Genomic DNA, 19951 nt, shown 5'->3' on the forward strand with positions numbered 1-19951 from the left:
ATGGCCGGGGCCTTGGGCCTTGGGAGGGGGAGGAGAGCTATCTGCACTTCTAAGTGCACATGTGTGTTTGACCGCCGTCTCAGACGGCCAATTATAAATGTGCACCTAGGTTTCTCAAACCTACTACATTGAACAGACGGGCTGGAGAAACCCCACAGAATTCCTTCCCTAATTTCAGCCAGCTCAGGGCAATCCCTGCGCTGCTCTCATAGCATAAGGTAAAAAGAAAGTGCGAAACTCAATATACACCCGGAGGCTTTGGAAATATAGCTATTGATAGGTAAACATGCCTACAAGGGTTTGATTAAAAAAATCTAAGTCAAACCCGATTAGGTAGATCACTTTGTTGTCAAGACCCCACAGGTAGCTAACAATTGAACATTCAATAATTACATTTGGTGATTTATATCAAAATAAATCTACAGTGACAATTTTAAACACCGGTGTACATTTTTCAAAATGTGAGCTTTCTTAATGTGAACAAACAGAAAGGGTACAAAGCAATATAACAGAACATAATGACCCAGGTTAGTGGATGATGTACAGAAGTTAAGACCTCAGAGTCATATATGTAAACATCTATGCCAAGATACTTGCAGGACAGAAAATGAATCTGAACACAAAAGAAAACAATTCCTTAGAAAATGAATCTCTGGGGAAATAGATAATCTGATCGACGTTTCAGTCTTGGTGACAAAAATGTCCGTTAGACCATCTTCAGGACAATTAATAGAGAGTTATGATTGACCCTTGTGTCTTGTCAAGCAATAAGATTGTTTAACCAGGCGAATTGCAAAGGTTATAAAACTTCCAGGTCACTGACACCGGAATGATAACTTGTTTGAGGGCTTGGTGAGTTTCAAAGCTAGATGAAGCAGTCTTACTGAAGCAATCCAAAAGGATTTGCTGACAGAGAGGCTTGTTCCAGTCAAACAGCACATGTGGGGCGAGGCCCCATTCACGACCCGCTGTCACTGCAGATGGCGCGCATGCTGGGGAAATCCTGACATTTTTTAACACATCCATAGTTTAACCAGCTGCCACTGAGTCACAAATACTGTGTAGATGTGATCCAGATACTCTGACAACATATCAGTTGGGTGACAGTCCACCTATGTGATGTTGGTCAGTCTGACGTGCTCTCGCTGTGATGCAGTTGGTGTTAAAAGTTCAAAATTGGTGCATCAGGGGCGTATGTGGATTCCGCTGTGGAGCTTTCTCTTGTTGGTGTCCTGACTCTGAAGGCAAGACTTGGTGGAGCAGCATCCAGACCATCTCTTGTACCAGGATACCTTCATGCAAGAATGTCCTTGAGGCCCTTTGGCTGGGTGGCCACAAGACCACGCACACTGTGCAGGGCTACCTGTGGGCCATCTGCGGGCCTCTGCAGGATCACTGACAGAATCTCAGCTGAGTCATTTGTGCAAACCGCAATGGTGCATGATACATGGTCGGTGTGCTTACCAACTGGACCCAGGTGTGGGTGGGCTAGCAGATAGTCTATGGTCCTTCACGATGTCAGTAGTGCCTTGTTGGCCTCTGGGGGTTTCGCTGGTGTAAGGCTCCACTCTTGTGGAGAGAAGCTACTTCAGTGGTTACAGTGAAGAATGTGGTAATTATGACATTATTACCATTTGTCTACCTGGTTGACAGGTGGAAATGGTTTGCATGGGGTGAGGGTAGCTGGATTTCGCAGCCATGTACCTCAGTTTAATTGCTCCTGGCAGGACTTCGCAGCCATGTACCTTGGTGTAATTGCTCGTGATGTTCTTTTCCCTTGGCATGTGCGGTTGCAAGCAGGGATACCATCTCTATCAATAAGTCGATATCTGGGAACTGACAGTTGCACTGGGAAGCTTGGGGTAGAGACGAGGTTTGCGCTTGCTTGTGGCTTCCATTTGGTTCTCCCTGCTAAGCTGTCATCGGGACGTCGCTCCACCTTGGTGGCTGGCTTGTGTCTGCAGGTACTGGTACGAGTCATTGTTCTCTTCACTCTTCACCCTTTGATCTTTTGCTCTTGCTCATCTGTTGTTGTCTGGTTTTTCAGTGTTATAGGTCTAGTCACATCCTTTTCTCTCTTTTCCTGGACAAGGTATTCTGGGTGCAACTGAGGATCGCCATTGTAGATGAGGGTTTCCTTTGCTTTGTGGTGGTGACAGCTTACCACTAGGGGACGTGCGACTTTCCTCATGCCTGTAATGGGTCAGTCTGCAACTCAGTCTTAAGGACTTTCCCTGAACAGAATTTGGCCCACTTACGGCAGTGCTAGTGCAGTTAGGGTGTAGCTGCTATCCTTCCTGCATTCAGGCCACACTCGGCCTTTCCCCTCCTCTCGTCTCTGGGAAATGCTGGTGGCACTGTGCATGAGTGTAGGGTAGAAAGCAGACAGCTCTGTAATTGTCTTGTTGTGGGGAGCAGTGCAGCAGTGTCACTTTCACGGGCACCTGACAGGCAACCAGGCTCTTTCGATGACTGGAAAAATCTCTGTAAGGTGTTGACTGCTGGCTCCCTATGTGTTTGCTGTTCTTACTTGCAGTGGTGGCCCCTTATCACCAGGGGTGCACACTTCTGCCCTTCAGGTTCATGAAGAGCAGCACAGTTCATGGGACACAAAGTGACTGCTCATTCGGGTCTGTGCTCAATTCTGCTGCTGCCAGGCATACTGCTGTGTCGGCTTTTTCTGTTTTCGGATTAGATGCCTCGGGCTTCACTACATCGGCTGGACTTTCCTTGGTCCCTTGTGGCTTCACAACCTTGGGTGTAGCTGGACTCTTGGCTGCTTTCTGGGCTGGGCAGCTTGTGGGCTCTTTGTGGTGCTCTGTTGGTCAGCCTCTTTGTTCACAGGGCCAGGTCTGATGTCCACTACAATGAGCCACAGCTGGATGGCACTGCAGCCACTCTTTGTCGGACACAACTGTACTGGAGGTTTAGGTGCTGGGGTGAGTATTAGCTTTGCATGTAGGTCAGGCAGCACGGCGGAAAGCCACTTTGGGTGGTCATGGCAGATGCTGACCACACTGATGAGCTGTGTGCAGAAGGGGTGGCAGGGACACTGGCACTTTCACCTCTCTGTGTGGGTTGTGAGGCACTGTATGCACATGCAATATAAAGCACCTTGTCTTCCGCAAAACTGATAGCCCTGTAAGGGTTTTGCATTACAGTGTGCCATTTGAGACACCTGCTTCATTTGTGAGTCACTTGCTCTGCCGGTTGTGGGGTCTCGAGCACTGCTAGGCGGTGCTGCAGCCATCACTGTGCTAAGGCCGTGGCAGGCAGTGCCTCTCTCTATGGTGTGGGGTGAATTCACGGGGGATCTTTAGGCTATTTATGAAGGCTGGACGTCTTAACCATTTGCATTACGGTTTTATTATTTCAGCGTTGAGGCTGAATCCTTGGGAGTTGTGGTGCACCGCGTACCTGCTAGGTGGCATCACAGCTGCTTCTCATACACCTGCAGGCGGGTCATGGCTCTTGACCAACCGGGCTGCTGTGGGAGATATCTTCTCTTTCCTGCGGTGGTAGCAGGTAGGTGGCCACCAGGGGCCGAGTGGTGCATGTCAGGCTTCTGTCTTTCTCCAGTCATGACCTCAATGCCTCCAGGTTTCAACACAGGACATGAGGGGGGCGGCTACCACCATACTTCGGGCAACAGCTAGGTGAGAGGGGCACTGTGGGATCTTTGACTTGTCATGCTGGCAGGGTGCCGCGATCAGTCAGCATGTGTAGTAGAAGGCAGATCATCACTCACTAGGTCTCTGCTCACCTGCAGGTGTGAGGCCTTGCACCACCGAGGTGCTGCCTCAATCTTCTCCTGTGCTTGCAGAGTGCTGCAGTTGTGATTGGGGGACCGCTTCTCGGGGGTACAGGCAAGAACGTGTACGTGTCTCTAGTGGTAAGGGCACACAGTGCTGGTTGCGGCACTCTTCTTCCCTCTGTTTTTGTTCACTGGTACTAAGACAGCAGCCATCCTCTGCAACAGGTGCCGGTAAGTTATTGTGGTTGCTCCGACATGCTTACGCTGTTGCAGCACGGTGCATGCAGTCCCCTTTAGTGTGAGGGCATTTCTCCCTTCTTTTCTAACTATGGCAGTGGGAGGCAGGCGGGGGCAGTGTCTCTCGTGGTAGAAGTATGACCTGGTGTGAGCCTGGTCGCCTTTTATCTAACAGGTTACCACAGACATCAGCATCCTGTCGACCTTGCTGCTCTTGCAATACTACGCTGCCCGCCGATTCATCATTTCTCTCTAAAGACAGATGACAGCAGGTGTAGCGAGGAATTGATAATGACCAGTATGTGCTCTTTCCTCCTACACCGCAGGGGAACGGTTTCAACCCCATCTAGGGGAGACAGGCCCACATCTCCGGGCGAGCTCTAGTGACAATGCAGATACTGATGTTCCTCTCTGTTGGAAATGGGATTTCTGGTTAGCTAAGGCTTGCGCCAAAGCCAGGCAGAAACCACCACTCTAGTCAGGGCAAGGGAGTTACATGCCAAAGATAACCCCTGCTCACCCCCTTGGTAGCCTGGCACAAGCAGTCAGGATTATCCCGGAGGCAATGTGTAAAGCGTTTGCCCAACACACACACAGCAACAACATACTAGGTAGACGACAAAAGGAACTCCACACAAGGTTATATAAAAAATAGACTTTGTATTATCATAAAACACATTAGAATAGTAATCATGCAATATACACTGTGCTAACTGGCACAGGGCAATATTTACAGGGGATTATATACACATGACCGAGCCACTTGGACCACTGTCAGAACCATCACAAAGTGAACATAGTAACTGTAGAACATATCATAAACGTAGAAGACAACCAGTAATTACTGGCAAACACTGTACTCAGCATCATCCTGTAACACAAATCATATTATGCACAGTATCACATTAGAAATGAAATATATTCTGCGCCAACCGCATAAGCCTAAACATATTAGACCATAACCTCCTAAGCATAACTCACATTAGGGGCATAACTTACAGTAGAAAATAATCTTACTAGCATAAACCACAGTATGCAAATAGCCTCATACATAAACCACATTAGAGGCATAAATCACAATAGAAAGTATCCTCATAACATAAACCTCAGTCGAGGCATAAATCAGGGTGGGTAAATCACAATACATGAATCACATTTCCTAGCACCACAAAAATCACATTAGGGCCTGGCTCCCTAAAAACCCAACAGTCCCCGTGGCCAACTGGCCTTCTAAAAAAGGGGCTCAAATGCCTATGTCCCAAAGTCAGGACTGCTGCCAATGCAGCAAAGTTCGCAATTGCGCAATTGCGCTGAAGCAGAGGAGTGCATCTCACTCCTAACTTACTCAAAAAGGCCCCCAAAGAACTGGTGCCTAAACATGGCAGCTGACGTTAATTGCCGTGCAGCTGTGATGAATTGTAGGCCTTGGCACTCACTAGGCACTCTGAACAATTATGCACAAACGTTGCAGCTGCCCACACAGGTGCGGTGCAGCTGAGGATAAAAATGAAAAAGGGCGCTAGCACATCTGTGCCTCTTCAGCCCCCTCTTCAGCCCCACTGGGCTTCTGTAAATCAAATTGCCCGCTCACTGAAGCTGCCCTCTGTCAGGTGGGGCAGCTGTGAGAATTGGCAAACACAAAGGCAAAGTGGTCCTCCTCTAAGCAAATATGCCAGCAACGTTAGAGCGGCCCGCTCTCCTGGCAGGACCGCTCCGACTCAGGCACCAACAACAAAGAGCCATCACTCACCGGCTCTCGGAATCAGAAAGTCAACCCCCACTCACCGGGGTCTGCTGGACTCCTCCCGTCTCCTCTTCGGGTGGCCGCGGGGCTCTCCCTCACTCTTGGGAGCTCCGCTGATCAGCTGCCACACTTCTCCTCACTTCACAAGAGCCCCCTCCTGGTTTCTGGGTCTTCTACAAGGAGCCTGCAAGGCGCTGGACAGATCTCCGGCCGGGACTTCTTCTCCGGCCTCAGCTTCCAGTGCTGGCCCCGCCCACGTCTCAGGCATGGTTTCCTGACTTCCGGGTGGCATTTGGCAGCAACCCAGCAGTTTCTTTTGGCGACTTCTCCTTCTCTTGGCGGCAATGAGTTATAATTAATAAAAGCAAAATGCGGGTTGGGCAACTGCTCGGTGCTCAAACATGCGGGGTGGGCTCCTATAATAAAAATAAAAGCAAAGGCGGGGTGGGCACCTGCAATGACCATAAAAATTTGCAGGTGGGCACCCGCCAACCAAGGCACCATAAAGCGGGGTAGGCTCCTGCCACTTAAAGTCCATAAAGCGGGGTAGGCTCCCACTCGTAGGAGGCACAAACGCCAAGTGGGCACTCGCTCCTCACAGCAATGCAGAGGAATTCCCTACAACATGAATCCCTTCAAAAACAAAGGGTTGCAGCTCAGCACTGTGCAGCCCACGCTACCTTTCTCTGGGGAAATTAAAATAAAGCGCCAGATGCAGACAAAGTCTTGAAAGTCCTGGACTCTAACAAGAAAAGCAGAAGGGTCCAAAAAGTCTTTAGAGATGAAGGGGCAATGCAGGGCACAGGGACACAAACCCTTGTGGAAGCCCCTCCTGGACCCCAACAGCAGCACACCCTAGCGGGATTCAGGAACAAGAAATGAACTGAACAATTTCATGGGGTCACAGCCCCTCTACTTATACCACACATAATCCTTTGCCAGTAGTGGAGGGCAGGGGGAACCAGGTGCAACTGGTTCAGGGGGGAATTGGAGCACTTTGTTTTGCAAGCTCCTCTTCCCCTTTGCCAGGTGGGGGCTATGTGATCAGGCACACCACAGTGGGCGGAGCCAACATTCTCTAGGGCAGGCACCATCCTATTCAGAGTCAGGGGATTACCCCTCCCACTACTCCTAGCCCAGATGTCCTATTCAGCCCAGTGCTGACTCACCCTGCCACTCCTGGAGCCACACACACCTCCCAGCCCCTTTCACTCACAAGCCAGACATGCAATTCACATCAGGCAGGCAGACACAGCATACAGAAATGCCAACTTCTAAAAGTGACATTTCTAAAATAACGACAATAAATCTGTGCACACTATTGCACAGCATTTATTCTCACAATTACATACATACAAAATTTGACCCCGCTGCTCCTCCCATACCATGAATTACCACTGACACACACTGATCAGGGAATCCCCAATGCATTTCTATGGGAGGGCAGGCCAATCTTACTAAATGGACACAGAAAGCGCCCACACTTTACACTGGACCACAGTGCTAAAGTGCCCAAAGGCATAAAACCACCAACACCAGGTACAGAAACGGCAAAATGTTTAGGGTGAACTTGCCAAGACGGGCCAGGTCCAATACCCTCAATCACGAAGAACTGCAAAGCGGCATTGCATGGGGTCAGACTCCTTCATCACCAATGTAATGTTGTGGGCCCTTGGCCCACATGATGAATAAAGTAATGACAAAGACACTGTGTGTAACTGTACAGAAGTGTCCTCAAGCGCATGCACTCGGCTCTTTCATCGGCAGGGTCACCTAATCTATGACACCTGTGATGGATAGGTGTAGGGCGGGGGGAAAGACCAGCCCTCTAAGGAGAGGCTGGTGAAATGGTACATGCCTGAACACTGAAATCTGTCCAGCAGGACACTACAAGCACCAGATCTCCACAAGACCCATTAACAAGTGTGCAGCCTGTGACCTCATTGCCCTCAAAGAGGCAAGAGAGCAGCCATGCCTGGGTGCCAAATTGAGCGAACAAATCATAATTGTATCTCCCAGGGTTGGACTGGTCAGTCAAGCAGTCCCATGGGCCAATTTGTGGGCAGGTTTTATGATCTGCTTAGTGGGATTTTACTGTTGATTTCCCTGATATTACCAAATATATGCATGCAATCTTCCATACATTGCAAAACAACTATATAGGGGCCTACTTCAAAGTCAGACGGACATCGGGTAGGAGCTGTTACCGACCGACCTGCTGTCATCGGTTATAGCCCTGCAAGTACGCACCGACCGGAAAGCATGCTTGCAATGTAGCAAGCAGAGGTGCAGTTCATCCCTGCATCCTGTGGCCGGCACCCCAAGTAGAGATTTGTAGATCTTGTAAATGAAAATGGCCTGGAAGTGCGAGCTTGCTTATTTGTCCCGTTTCCAGGCTATCTGCAATCATATGCAGCCAAAGGGCATTAAAAAAAGCACTGGAACTGAGATTTTAAGAGCCATGTGGCAGAGGCCAGTCAGTGTGGTGGCAGGGTAAATTACACACAAAGAACTAAATATTCAGTAGCTGGATTGAACTGTTAATTACAATTTCACATTAACTGCATATAAAATACAAAATAACGCACACATAAATTGATCAGTGGGAAAGGCACTCAGAAAGGATGAAATCTCAGTTGGTTAATGCAATGGCTGCAGATGTCTGTGTGTATGACCAGAGAGTCACAGAATGGAACACTGCTTGGTGCAGTGGGGAATAGTAACTTTTGTTTTTGTAGTGCTACAAGGTCCCTGTCTTTGGCAGAAAGCACTGTGAATGTGTCATTATTTTAAAATGTAGACAGGCTGCTGCAAAATGATTTAGACCCAGATTTGCAAAGACTTTGCATCAGGTTTGTGGTACTTTTTTAACAAAACCTGGTGCAAAGTGTGGGTATTAACAATCCAGTGTAAATGATGATTTGCACTGGATTGCCCCTAAATGTAATGCAAGGCTGCACAGCGCCACTGCAGGGACCAGATTTACTTATGCTTTGCAACAAGTTTGTGTTACTTTTGTAATGCAAACCCGATGCAAAGTATTATGCTGGGATTTACTATCCAAAGCAAGTCAGGATTTGCTTTGGATAGTTTCCTAAAGTAACACAAGTTTTTGCTATGTGCTCCCTTGCATTACTTTGCATCAAGCGTGCATTGTATAGTGCATGGGTGTCTTTACAAAAGGGACATTAGAGCTCATATTTCTTTCTAGCATTAGAGCAGAGGGAATCCTTGCTGCTGAAGGGACAATTTGTGGGAGCTATTTTTTCTGAAAAGGAATAGTGAGGCTGTGTCAAGAGTGAAGTGATGGCCAGGCACGGTGGGGTAGGGATGGGAAAGGTACAGAAGACAGACTGCTTCTCAGGGATGCAGCAATCATCAGGGAAGCAGGATGGTGTTGCATTGGGCCCAGGGGGCTGAGGGGCTCACACGTCCCTTAATTATTGGGAGTAGTCTACTGAGCTACAGGCTACACATAGCTATTGTGATGATGTGCTAACAACACAGGGCACTATTCTTACTGGTTGAAATGGTGTCATTCGGAATTGTAGAACCAGTATGTCGCTAATAGGCAACCCTTTTAGCAAATCTAAAAATATTTATTCATTTACTGTCAGAACCCCTATCACAGGGTGACTGGGCTAGCAGCAGCTTCCTGGTCCAACTGTGACTTTTGTAGCCTCATAACTATAAAGAGCTAAGCCTGACCCAGTATATTCTCTGCGTAGCCAAGCCAAGTACTACCCCTTCAGCACTTGACTCTCAATGGTAACACGAATCAGTAAGTCCAGACTCTTCAGTGGGAGGTACGTACAGGTTTGCAAGGGCTCACAATTCAAAATACCTACAGTGCCCCCAATAAGGTGATTGTCCAATCCAGTACTGATTTTAGTACAAAAGCAGTATTTATTATACATGCAAAACATGACTCCTCAAAAAATACAGCCAATTTTAGGCCAGTGCCCTAGCACTCAAACAAGCGGTATCCCCTCCCTGTGGGAATGTCTCCCCTCTCCTTATCTCCATCCTGACTCTCCATCTCCCGGTAAAACTTAGAGGTGACTCTAGGTGCGGCCCACACTAGCTTGTGTGTCAAAGTCTGGCTTTCGTCTGAAAAGTCAGCTCACAGGTGACACCCTGACAACCTAACGTAAGTCTTCATGAAGGGCTTGCAGCACTGCTTCAGTTTAACCTGACTGCAGTCTCTGAAGTGTGTGGGAGCTGGGCTCTTCTCCACCCACACTTCCGCAGTGCGAAACAATTTCTCCACCATTCAGCAGTGCCAGTGATTATGAGGCAATCACAGATGTCAGCAGCCTGTGGGCAAAGCAGCTCCTTATTCAAGGTCTTTAGCAGAGCAGCTTCTGGTCTTGTTTCTGAGTTCCTCCACAGGTTACCAGGACTCCTCCGACACAGCAATTGCCCCAATGGTCCTAGTGGCACCTCCTCCATCCTAGAGTCACAGGCGGTGGCAGCATCGTATGTGGTTGCATCCTTCAGGTGACAGCACCTCCAGTATTTGGCTGCCCCCTTCTCTGGCACAGGTGGTATGGGATTAAAAGATACAGGTGATGATGTACAGTTTCTTTGTACCAGTTGATGATCCACACCGTCTCAGCTGCAATGGGTGATGACCGTGGCAGTCTTTGGTGGCCTCCTCCTGGCAAATTGAGGACACAAATATGGGTGATGGCTCCAAAGAGACCAGTGTAAACTGGCGACTGCCCACAACTTCATGGCATCCCCAACGGGGGTTACTGACTTTTGGAAGAGCACTCCTGGGTGATGGCCCCTCACCCAAATGAGAGAATGGCAGACCACGGTCCCCAATCCTGGTTCCAGCAGCAAAGAAGTCTTGGTGATCTTCCCTCTCCTGATGAGACAGCTCTGTACAAAGTATGTGTAATAGGCTCCCAACTTTATAATCGAAATCCAGACACATATGTGATTTAATATCTGGTCTTTGAAATTTGTGTTCAGAGTGTCAGCTCTTCTGAAGTGCATTCTCCTCTGTGCTGCCCTTTGTCAAAGGGACATACTGCCACAGCAGGAGTGACTCCAATTCTGATTGATCCACAACACAAGCCAAGGGAGTAATCGGGGATCACACCTGGCTGTCAGCCTCTATTGAAATATCTCATAAAAAGATTCAATCGCCTAAGCCTTCCTTTCTAGCAGATTCCCTGGTAGTGCCAACTTAATCAGTCCCACCATCTCATTGACAATCAGCCCGGGCCCCATTGACCATTAACTCTTCCTGGAATCAAAGAGCCCTTTGATGTGCACAGAGGGTGCTCTTCTCCCTTCAGTGTATCCAACCACAGCACTCAGGAATGTCAGCAAATCACATCTCTGACTATCGAGGTCCTTCCGAAATGGAAATCACAGGCCTCCGTACTAAATATCATCCACAGTCACACATGTGCAACCCAGCAAGCATGCATAAGTATTACACACTGTTCGGTTCTAAATGCATTCCATGCAGGCCAAGGGTGAGTTAAGAACACAGCAACAGAACTTTACAGAGCTAGTCCTATTTCATGGTGCACACGCATGCTCCGTGTTCGCCTCTGACAAAAAAACAGTACCAGGGATCCAGATTTCAATGCAGCTGGGGCACTCAAGGTGGGGTGCAAGTCTGTCACCATCTGAGTGACTTCTGTCTCAACGTTTACTTATTTTTCAGCTTAATATGTAACAGGGCGCTGTTCTAGCATCATTTGGATTGGCCGCTGGTGGCACAGCTGAATAGCTGTTGTACAGATTACCTGCATCGCTCTAATATCAGTCTGTGGATTGTTGTAGGGTACTCTTTCCAGGAATTGTGAAAAATCGGTTGCGTTGGCTGTGCATATTGTCAAGTTGTAAGTAGTACATGTTGAATAAATAAGGTATTTATTGAGCGCACGGTGGCCAAGCGGCTTCCTGGCGCTGAGAGCTCTACTGAACAAAACAGGGCCGAGGAGTTTTAGCAGGGGTATGCCTGGGCAAACAAGAAGGTCTTGAGCGCTTTACGAAAGTGTGAGAAGATAGGAATTGAACGCATGGATAGAGGGAGGGAATTCCAGAACCGGGGGGCAAGAACAGAGAATCTGGTGCCACCAGTGCGGGATTTGCGGAAACGGGGAACAGTGAGGAGGGCAGAAGTAGAAGAACAGAGGGTACGGGCCGGGGTGTGGGTAAAGATCAGGGCATTTATGAATGCCGGAGCAGAGCGATCAACAGCCCGGAAGACTAAGCACCCTAGTTTAAATAGGGATCTCTGCAAAACAGGTAGCCAGTGAAGTGACTTGAGGACAGGAGTGATGTGGTGAGTTTTGGGAAAATGAAAAATAAGACGGGCAGCCTGATTTTGGATTGCTTGGAGACGGTGAGTTTCGTAGGCAGGAATGCCCACGAACAAGCTGTTCCCATAATAAAGACGGGAGGTGAAAAGGGCTGAAATGATAGTTTTAAGGGAATCCAGGGAAAAAAACTGGAAATTTTTCAAATCAGACGGAGGGAAAGAAAGCAGGAGGACACTACAGAACTGACCTGGCCATGCATTGACAGGTCTTGGCTGACCTTGATGCCCAATGTTTTAATAGAGGGAACCGGAGTAGGAGGGGGACCAAAGATGGGGGGCCAGAAGGCAGAAGACCAAGGACTGGATGAGCCTCCAGTCAAGACAAGCTCAGTCTTGTCTGGGTTGAGCTTGAGATGATTGGCGCTCATCCATCCAGAAATAAAAACCAGAGTGGAACGAAAAAATGACAGGGAGTGAGAAGAAGAGGAAAGATCAAAGACGAGCTGGAGGTCATCTGCGTAATTATACACAGAGACCCCCAGATCAAGAAGAGAAACAATGAGGGGGCGAATATAAAGATTAAAAAGAAGAGGGGAAAGGGAAGAACATTGGGGTTATTTTGTAGGTACTGGTTGTGAGGTTTGGTGTCGGCTGGGAAAGCGTTGCTTGTTGTGGTGTCTTTATTGCCTATTTTAATGCAGTAATCATCCATTGTTATGGAATCCACAGCTCATCTTGCCCAACGTGACGCTAATAGTGCTTGATGTATTGTTGATAGGGGCCCCTGTGATGCTGCTGGTGGGTGCCCACTATATTGATTTAGGTATGTGCTCTCTGTAATTTTGTCATTGTCTGTTGTAGGAATGGTAATGCCCAGTGCAAGTGGAGGAGTTTCAAATGTCCCTCATAATGCTGTTGGTGTTCATTGTAATGATGCATGTGCCAACTGTGATGCCTTTTGTGTTTATTATTGTGTAGTCACAGTGTGAGAGTTTGTAAATGCCTTTTTGCTTTGTTACTGCTTTGGTGATGCTGGAGGTATCCAAAGTGCTAGTGTCCAATAGCACATATTGTAATCGTGTTAGGGTTCCTTATGACATTGTACCCGTCCTTTCTGATGTTGCCAGTCCCCATTGGAGAAGTGTGGCTCAATGATTAGAGCGGCAGACCCTGATGCAGAGGTCTAGCAGAGGTCTAGCCTGGGACCAGGGTTCAATTCCCCGCCTCGGCGGGTCTTGGGCTCAAAATTCCACGGACCTGATAATTCTCGCCTTGGTGCCTATTCCAATCATGGAGTCCCACTCTGCAACTCTAGGCAATAGCTTGCTTAATATCCACAACGGCCCCCACAACCCTAAGGATGCCTGGTCTCCACCTGGGGGTGCACAGGAGTGGACGCCTCAAAGGGAAAGCCAGGATGGGTTCCACAGCGGTATTTGTACAAGCGCCTTGAGACCCTTGCAGGTGAGTAGTGTGCTATACAAGTATCAATTTACATTACATTTACATTGTGGTGGTGTTCTAAGTGCTGAAAGAAAATATTACTGCATTTTGGAGCCCTTATACGGTTATTAAAGCCCTCTGTGTTGATCTGAAGGTGCACTGTGAGGCTGCAACTAATCACTCCAATGTTGTTAATTTTGAATGTATGTAAGTCCCTGCTGCAATTTTGTTAAACCCATTTTTTTTACTTTAAAATCCACTGTGGGTTGTGTTATCACGCTTATGTTGTAAGTGCCACTATGATGCTGTAAGTGCCCATTGTGATGTTCTGTATCGTTTACAATATTGGCAGTGAGCAAGGAAATGTTGTTCATGATTCATCTTCTTGGTGAAGTGTGATGCCAGTAAGGTTCTGGGTACAAACCATGAAATCTCAAACTCCTCTGTTGCACAATTGCCATGTGCTGCCAACACTCCATGATTAGCCACCCTTTGAATATCCTACTTGCAGGTGATAGAATTTGTACCATTCAGTTTGTGTATAGTAACACCTGTTATGTACAATAAACACCACAGGGAGATATGGTGCATGATGTGTGCCACATAACTGATTAATATTAGTAGGTTAGAAATATCTGACATTGTGAACGTGCAGGGTGTCCTCGCCTTGTGGCTCACGCTGCATCCCCAGAGCATAGAGGGCTGCTCATAGCACGTCTCTTGGCTACAAGGTGCCATGCTGCTGGCTGGCCAGGGTGGTGGTGCTGGCTGGCTAATGCCACACAAGGCAGTAGGCCTAATCAATATATGAGGCGAGAATCTGCTGTGCCACCACTGTGGCCACCAGGACAGCCTCAGTGCTGCTCCGGTTTAGGAAAGTGTTGAAGAGGAACACTGCATCACAATGCAATAACAGTACACTTCTGTTTCCAGAAACCAGCCACCTCTCCTGTTACTTGCTGACAGTGTTCTTGCCTTTGATCCTGTGCAGTGCTCTGCTGTCTTTTAGCTAGGTTCATGCTCTACAAACTGCACATAGATACTGCTGGCTGCCCAGTGCCACACTCTGGGCTGCTAAATGTTGCACTGCAATCTGTCCATTGCAACCTCTCGGAATTTCCAATGCTTTATTTCTGCCTCCCAGTTGCTACACTGCTGGCTAGTGTGTCCCAACGCTGCTGGCGGCCCAGTTACACATTGCTGAATGGCTGTTGCACTGATGTTGGCAGTTCAGTACCGCACTGCTGTCTGCCAAGTGCTGCCTCTCTGGCCGCCCAGTGCCACACTGCTAGAAGTCCAGTGCTCCCCAGTGACCACAGAATTATTCTCTCCATTGAGGCAAAAGTCAGCCACACCCGTGCTAATGATAAACCCTCACACTCTAGTTGGACCTGGGGCCAGTCTTTCTGCCGCTGACAGTAGCTGAGCATAACTACTCTACTAATCCTCTTGGGAGGTTATCAGCAGTGCTGGACTTCGGTTCCCTCAGCTTAACTAGAAATGCAAGAGAGCCATAGATGGCAGAGGCAGCCATTAACACACACTAAAGCAAGAATTAGTTGACATTCCTTTTATTCACGCCGTATCTTATAAAGCGATATTTACTATGCACAGAACACGCATTACAAAATGAAAAGTCTCTTGGCCATGATGACATGTGCTGGTTTTGGCCAGTGACTGGTACTATTTTCATTGACTTTGCAGAAGATTCGAAAGTTTCTGTTGTACAACTGGACAGGTCACTAACTCTGAAATGCTGGCAGGGCTGGGGCAGAGTCAATCACATGTACGGCTAGTTTTGTCCGGGTTTCTGCTAACATCATTATTGTCCAATCTGATTATCCAATGATTAAAGACCCAATCCACTCGATTGAGAATTAAACTTCTGACGAGTTACTCAGTGACTTCTGAAGCAGTTGGATTAACCCACTCAGCTATCTCAGACAGTAGCACATCAAATTGAAAGTAATTCCCACACTTGACAAATAAACTCTGTCCGGTAAAGTAACGTGCTGTACTCAGCCTGATGGACGGCAAACAAACCACCTTCTTATGGGTTCAGCCCGCCTTGTACTCTGATGACTGTTAATACCAGTCAATGAGATTCGCCTCCTTCAAAAAGTGAATGCGTTCTATAAAGTGCCCAGAAGCCCTCAAACAAAAGCAGAGCACTTTGCTAGTCCGCCTGAGTTTCAACAATGAAACAGAACGTGCCATAGTGGAACGCAGCATAGTATGCGATCTATAAGATACTGACACTGCTCTCATGGGTGCAGGCACAGTACAAAAGTGGGCCAATGGGGTGCAGCGCTTGAAATGCGATCTGCAGAGGTCGAGGCTGAAGAAGAGCGGCGGCGCCCAGTTACTATCGTAAAAGCGTCTTACCTGCCCAGTTGTCTGCTTCTCCTGTCGCGTCCTTGTGTGGACAGGTCACCTGGACATGCCGCCGCGGCTCCGGCCACATGAGTCCATGTGCGCGCGATCTGAGCTGGACTGGGCGAGCTCGCGCATTGCTGCTCTTTGGCGCTCCAGCTCCGACACTGACTAACTCTGGCAGCAAAAAACATTCCTGGGCGTGTGCTGAAACTTAAGGTGGAAGCTGAACAGCACCAACTGCTCGTCGACGGTCTCGAATCTGGTCTGCTCCCTTTACTGACCTGAACCGGGCATTTCTGTGAGTTGTATACACATAAGGTACTTATATTTCTGCAAATTCTACATTCTTGCAAACTCTGCAAATGCTGTAGTCTCAACTTTTTGTTCTCCACTGCCTTGTTTATGGTATTCACACTAAACTTTGCATCCTCGTCTTCCACCAGAATGGAATGTGCGATAATTTTTTTCCAGAAGAGGAAAAAGTTACAAACAGTGAAAATATATGAATTTCAACTTTTCAAAATGTACGACTGTTACCTTTTTAGAAGTTTAATATAAACGAAACCAATAGTTTATGGACTCATTAAAGTAGTATCGGGGTTAAAATAAATGTAAAATTTGTTTATAAAAGCGCCCTGAAGCTGAGTGTAGCTTTTTTTGTAACTTGTGTAGAAGAAAACTCCAAATTTCTTGACTGAGTCTGTAAAATTTATTTATTAAAATATGAGCTCACACAAATGTATATGGGTCTTCCCAGACGGTTTCTAGTGAGAGGACGGTTGAAAGGAGCTCCCAAGGGAAAGTAGCACTCACGTTTCTAAAAGGTTTATAGAATCTAGACACTCTTAGGGGCATATTATCAACCGCCACTAAAGCGGTGATAATGGGCTTGATAATATGCCGTTAACAATTCCCATAGAAGCCCAGGTTCACACCAGAACATGGGCTTCTATGGGAATTCTCAAGGGCATATTATCAAGCCCATTGTCGCCGCTTTAGCGGCAGTTTCCTGCCGCTAGAGCGGCGATAATGTTAATACTGTTTCTTGATATGCCCCTTAATTTTTTGTTACTCTAAGGGCAGGTTCAGGAAGGAGATCATGGGAAGCAGTAAGGTCGGTGCTTCCTCTATTTTACATACAAAACAATTATTGGAAATCATGGCTACGGTGCCCATTTTGCAGGGAGGCAAAGGATTCTGGTTAATGCAATAACAGGTCTAATGATCAACGATGGCTACACAGGTCACGTGATTGGGCTGAGCACAACTACATTTTAATCACTTCTTAGTAAACTAAAACAACGCCACCATTAAAGAAATATCCTATCGGACAAGAAATGGCAAATTTTGATGCTTTTACATTTTTCCCACAAATTCTAAGCAGGCCATAAAACCAAACTGTTCCAGGCTTTCTTCTAACTAAATTTGAAAATATGACACACACAGGGATGTGGGGTTAGCAACTAACAAATATCATACCGGGATCCTCCATGCACTCACACACCCTCATTCCTTCACCTCACACAGAATTTGGGGGAATATTATCAAGGAGGGCGTTAAAATTATCGCCATAATAGTCACAGAAAACTGCTGCTAAAGCGGCGATAATGTGCTTGATAATATGCCCTGGAGAATTCCAATAGAAGCCCATGTTCACACCAGAACATGGGTTTCTATTGGAATTCACAATGCCATATTATCAAGCCCATTATTGCCGCTTAAGCGGCCGTTTTCTGCCGCTAAAACAGCGATCATTTTTAGCGCCCTGCTTGATAATATGCCCCTTAGTCTCAAAGAGTTTTGAGGTAACGGAAAAGAAACTCACTGTGTTCTACTAAATCAAGGAATAAACCATACTCGATCATCCCCAATAGATGTTTGGCCAGTTAATTGAAGGTTTTTCCATCCTCTCATTGTACATTATTTAGTGCTGCTAGTTGGGCTGTCAGTAGCAGGCGAATTCCAGTGAGGAATATATGACTTGCCTTTCCAATTAATAATGTATTTAGCTTTCATTCCATGTCTTCAACCCGTAAGGCAACAGTGCAGACCAGCTCGAGCTGCCTTCACAAACATTTCATGCTAAGTCACATATCCAGGTTCACCCATGCCACTTTCCTGGTGATGTCCAAGCCTGGGACCATGTTTTTGAATTTGAACTAATTGAACTGGTGTCTTACTCACCTATTCATCCACACTCTAGGTTCTTATAATTTGTGTTGGACCAGTGGCGTAACATTAGCCCCCGCGGCTCTGTGATGCGGGGTCCGCTGAGCTCCGTGGGAGTGACCCTGGGCATGGGTGTCAGGCCCATGGCTCGAGAGCTCCTGACTGGGTCCAGGGGGATAGCAGTCTAGGGATTCTTGAAAGTTCATACTTCAGTATATGCTAGGGACAGTGCAATTAACCCTTTCCATTCTCATGACGAGCTCAGCTCGTCATGATGCACGGTTGAGCTGTGCTGATGACGAGCTGAGCTCGTCATGAAACAATGGGAAATGGGCAGCATCCAGCACCGGAGGGGAAAACACCTAGCAGCGAAGGTGTTAAAATATACACAGTGCCTGCAGCTGGATGTCTTGCCATCATGGATTGGAAACCAGGCTGCAGTGATTTAATTTAGCAGTGTCAAGCATATATGCCATACCCTGATCCCAAAATTCCAAGATTGGGACTATATTGATCCAGGACAAGAGGTGACCCGGCCGAGCAGCTGAATGCTGTGTCCTCGCTGCCACAGGCACTGGGACTTCTTAGAGAAGGGAATTGAACATGAACAAGGTGATATCAAATACAAGGTAAGCAGTGGCTGCTGTCAGTCCATTTCGGTAGTGGGAAAGTTCCAATCCCATTTTTTGTCTTAAAAAAGAAATAGTCTTCCACATTGAAAACTGCAAATTTGGCAAATTATTTTAAAGAATACTGCATGGAATTGCGAGACGTTAGGCTTTGGCAACTTCACTCAGCCCTAATTTTAATTCACTGATCCAAATGCAACCCGAAAAGGGATCTCGGGGACTAATGCAGTTAATGGTTTCTATCAACTCTGAGTTTTGTTTTCATTTAGTCCACAAAAGTTATCAAAATATGCGATGTTTGGAATTTTAGACTGGACTATCACTGCATTCAACCTTTCTTTGGGTTGATTTTTCCTTGTTTCACTGTATTATATTAATCAAGTCCTTATTACTTTGTGATGTGTACAGGGCTTTAAGTGAACCTGGGCCCTAGATATTGAAACGGGTCCCTATTGGGCTTTATATTCATGTCCTTAACTTTACTGGGAAAAACACTGACGATATCTGGACAAATAATGTAATAAATAAATGTTCAGGTAAACCATGTCAGTGATTTAGTTCCTGTTTATATTTCACATGTTTGACTGAATCCTACAGTGTTAGCTATTGCCAAGACATTGTGTTTTTGAATTTTTTTTGTTTTGCTCGTTGAGCGTATTACTCTTGTAGGTGCATGCTTTGAAATGAGCCATCTCCAGGTGTTTAAGAAGGCCACGATTAAGAGGTCTTGAGTTTAGGCTGAAGGCAGTGCAAGTTGTTCGCAGTGCATGTCAGTGGGTTGAAAAGGTGTTCAGAATACAGGTCATCCAATCCTTGCCTTTTCCCCAGAGCGCACATAGACAACCATTGACAAAGCTAACAGTCCTGGGTGGTTTTAGGTGTATGTCAGTTGCTGTGTTATTATATCTGGATGGAATAACAGAAAGCCCAAAAAGACACCGAAACACCATTCAGTTGGCACACTATGGAAACCACAAATTTAGTTTACATGGTTAAGTCAAACATATAACTATGTAGGCCATAGCGCTTTTGGAGACCCTCCTATCCCCACTTAAATACCTAGATGTGTGTTATGTCTCCCCAAAAGACAGAAAACTACAATGGATAAGAGTGAAACAAGGATAGGGAAAAACAACAACTGGTTCATGAAAAATATTGAACTCAACAATAAGATGAGAAGTAAGGGTGGGACAATGTGACAAGGGCATTAATTGTAAACAATCATTTATCACCTGTGAGGCAATGCACTGAAAGCAAAAATGTGAGGTGAAAAAGGAAATGAGGAAACAAAGCGAAAATGACCCGCAACAATT

General features: G+C 46.8%; 1 protein-coding gene across 1 annotated transcript in view; it reads right to left on the reverse strand.

Annotated features, from left to right (window-relative positions):
• LOC147731495 (gap junction beta-5 protein-like) overlaps positions 1-16006 on the reverse strand; it is a 64804-nt gene extending 48798 nt beyond the window's left edge. The window contains exon 1 of the mRNA XM_086956546.1: positions 15850-16006. The gene's annotated coding sequence lies outside the window, so the exon portion shown is untranslated. The remainder of the gene's footprint in view (positions 1-15849) is intronic.
• Between the last annotated feature and the right edge of the window lie 3945 nt (positions 16007-19951).

Source organism: Lissotriton vulgaris, chromosome 2_1 (assembly GCF_964263255.1).
Source record: "Lissotriton vulgaris chromosome 2_1, aLisVul1.2, whole genome shotgun sequence".
Classification (NCBI taxonomy): Eukaryota; Metazoa; Chordata; class Amphibia; order Caudata; family Salamandridae; genus Lissotriton; species Lissotriton vulgaris.